Source organism: Henckelia pumila, chromosome 1 (assembly GCF_033568475.1).
Source record: "Henckelia pumila isolate YLH828 chromosome 1, ASM3356847v2, whole genome shotgun sequence".
Taxonomy (NCBI): Eukaryota; Viridiplantae; Streptophyta; class Magnoliopsida; order Lamiales; family Gesneriaceae; genus Henckelia; species Henckelia pumila.
Window position 1 is genome coordinate 162149878 of NC_133120.1, and position 3506 is coordinate 162153383.

The following is a 3506-nucleotide window of genomic DNA, read 5'->3' on the forward strand; positions in this document are numbered from 1 at the left end:
CTATGTTTTCAACACCTTTCTTATCCCTGATCAGTGTAAACTGTGATTTTTGAAAGTACAAGGTACGAATGAAATTTGTCCAGTGCAAATACTACAGCTAACAACTCCTTTTCAGTGGTGGCATAATTTAGCTGAGCTTCATTAAGAGTCTTACTAGCGTAGTAGATAGTTCGGAATACCTTGTCTATTCGTTGGCCGAGTACCGCACCAACAGCAGAGTCACTGGCATCGCACATTACCTCAAATGGAAGATCCCAGTTTGGCGATGTCAGTACTGGCGCAGTCACCAGTCTTTCTCTCAACACCTCAAAGGCCTGCAAACAATTTGAATCAAAATCAAAAAGGGCATCTTTCATTAGCAAAGAAGACAGAGGTTTGGCAATTTTTGAAAAGTCCTTAATAAATCGCCGATAAAAACCAGCATGTCCTAAGAAACTTCTAACTCCCTTGACTGTCGTGGGTGGCGGCAAATTTTGAATAACATGCACCTTGGCCCTGTCCACCTCGATCCCCTATTCAGAAATTTGGTGACCCAAAACTATACCTTCTGTCACCATGAAATGACACTTCTCCCAGTTCAGCACCAAATTTGTCTCCTCGCATCTCATTAAAACAGAATTCAAGTTATGCAGACATGCATCAAAAGATTGACCGAAAATAGAGCAATCATCCATGAAAATTTCTAAAAAATTTTCGACCATATCATGAAAAATGGCAGCCATGCATCTCTGAAAAGTAGCAGGAGCGTTACACAATCCGAAAGGCATACGTCTATAGGCAAACGTACCATATGGGAAAGTGAAAGTCGTTTTATCCTGGTCTTCAGGTGCAATCTCTATTTGATTGTATCCTGAGTACCCATCTAAAAAATAGTAAAACTCATACCCAGCCAATCTCTCTAGAATTTGATCAATGAACGGGAGAGGAAAATGATCCTTACGGGTCGCGTCATTTAATTTTCTATAGTCTATGCACACACGCCAACCTGTAACTGTCCTAGTAGGTATTAATTCATTATTCTCATTCTTTATGACAGTTATCCCCCCTTTCTTTGGTACACACTGCATTGGACTCACCCATGGACTATCAGAAATAGGATAAATGATACCTGCGTCCAACAGTTTGATTGTCTCAGCTTTTACAACTTCTTGCATCTTCGGGTTTAGTCTCATCTGTGGTTGGACTAATGGGTTGATGCTCTCTTCCATTAAGATCTTGTGCATGCATATGGACGGATTTATTCTTTTGATATCTGCCACTTTCCAAGCAAATACACTCTTGTGATTCTTGAGCACATCCATTAGTCTGGCCTCCATCTCACCTGTCAAAGAAGAAGAAATTATGACAGGTAAATTATCATTCTCACCTAAAAATACATATTTGAGATGAGTAGGCAATGGTTTCAATTCCAAAGTGGGTGGTTCCTCAATGCTTGGTTTCTGAAGGACTAAATCCTTCCGGTTGCCAAGATCTTCAAGTCTAAGCTTTCCACCTCTTCTCCATAACTGGTTGTCATTCAAATATGCAGTCATCCCTTCAATTTCATCACTGAAATTGTCCACATGCTCAGATATAAGTGACGTTTCTAATGGTTCCTAAAAAGTATCCTGCACATAATCAAATAACAGTGAATTCACTACATCTAGTTGAAAACATTCTTCATTATTTTGAGAAAATTTTAAAGCATTAAAAACATCAAATGAAATTTTCTCTTCTCCCACTCTCAAAAGCAACTCTCCCTTCTGGACATCTATTAGTGCCTTTCCTATTGCCAGGAAAGGTCTACCCAAAATGAGTGGCATGTCAAAATCCTCTTCCATATCTAACACTACGAAGTCCATGGGGAAGATGAATTTGTCCACTTTTACAAGTACGTCCTTGATTATACCCCGTGGATATTTGATGGACCTGTCCGCCAGTTGTAACGACATTTTGGTGGACTTTGGTTCTCCCAAGCTCAATTTCCTAAACACAGAGTAAGGCATTAGATTTATACTCGCACCCAAATCACACAAAGCCTTATAAAATTGAACATCATTAATTACACAAGGTATAGAGAAACTCCCTGGATCCTTTTGCTTTAGTGGGATTTTATTCTGCACCAGTGCCGAGCAGTTTTCCGTCAAACTTATCATCGCATGCTCCTCCAATTTCCTCTTGTTAGAGAGGATCTCCTTCAAGAATTTCGCATAACTTGGCATTTTCATCAGTGCATCAGCGAAGGGTATATTGATATTCAATTTCTTAAACACTTCTAAGAATTTACCAAACTGAGAGTCTAGCTTGGCCTTCTTAAGAGCTGCAGGAAAAGGTGGTGGCACAACAATTTTTGATTGTGAAGTGGGTGGGGGTGTTAAGATAGACGACTTGCCTGAAGTTTTTTCTGATGTAACTGTTTCTGGCTCTTTCTCGCTTTTTGGTTCAGGCTCGACCGTCTTTCCGCTCCTTAATTCAATTTCTTTCACCTGTTCCTTCGGATTCTTCTCAGTGTCACTTGGAAAAGTACCCTGATCTCTGCTGGAAATTGATTTGGCCAATTGCCCTATTTGATTCTCCATATTCTTTATCGATGCATCTTGATTCTGCATGCGGGTTTTAGTAGATGATATAAACTTCTGCATCATCTGCTCCAAGCTTGATTTCTCCTCTTGAGGCTGCCTGCTGTAGTTCTGATTCCCATATGCTTTATTATTCTGTCCACCCCACGAGAAATTTGGATGCTGTCTCCACCCTGGAGTGTATGAATTCGAAAATGGGTCATTCCTTGGGCGATTTTGATTTCCCATGTGACTTGCCATAACTCCCTCCGGTTGAGAAAATGTTTGATAGTCTTTCGTGAAATGCTCTGCACCACATTTTTCACACCACACTTCTTGTACTCGCATCACAGAGTTTCCCACGCTTAGTTCCTCAATCCTTTTGTTCATGACTTCAAGTTGAGCAGCCACTGATGTGAATGCATAAATTTGATGAATTCCAGTAGATTTCCGGGCTGCACCCCTTTCAGATTGAGGATGATAGCTACTAGATGTCATTTCCTCGATTAATTCAAAGCCATCCTCTGACGATTTTCGCAGAAGATTTCCACCTGCAGCTGCATCTAACATGGTACTATTTGAGTGAGAAAGATCATAATAAAAAGTTTGTACCACAAGACCCTCTGGTAATTGGTGGTGTGGACATCTCCGCAGTAGATCCTTGTAGCGCTCCCATGCTTCGTAAAACATTTCCTGTTCTCCTTGGGAAAAAGTTGTGATATCAGCTCTCAGCTTCATTGACTTAGATGGTGGAAAGTATTTGGTGAGGAAAGACTTCGCCAAATCATCCCAAGTTGTGATGGAACCTGCAGGTAAATTCGTTAGTCATGCTTTCACCTTGTCTCGCAGTGAAAAAGGGAATAAATGCAACCGAATAGCGTCATCAGAAACTCCCTGTATCTTGAATGTATCACAAATTTCCAGAAAATTTGTGATGTGTACATATGGTTCATCAATGACACTCCCACC

The 3506-nt window shown here is 40.6% G+C and overlaps 1 non-coding gene across 1 annotated transcript; it reads left to right on the forward strand.

Annotated features, from left to right (window-relative positions):
* The first annotated feature begins 3165 nt into the window (after positions 1-3165).
* LOC140876901 (small nucleolar RNA R71) lies at positions 3166-3272 on the forward strand. Its single transcript, XR_012149129.1, has one exon. It is a non-coding gene; the product is annotated as a small nucleolar RNA R71 (small nucleolar RNA).
* Positions 3273-3506: the final 234 nt, after the last annotated feature.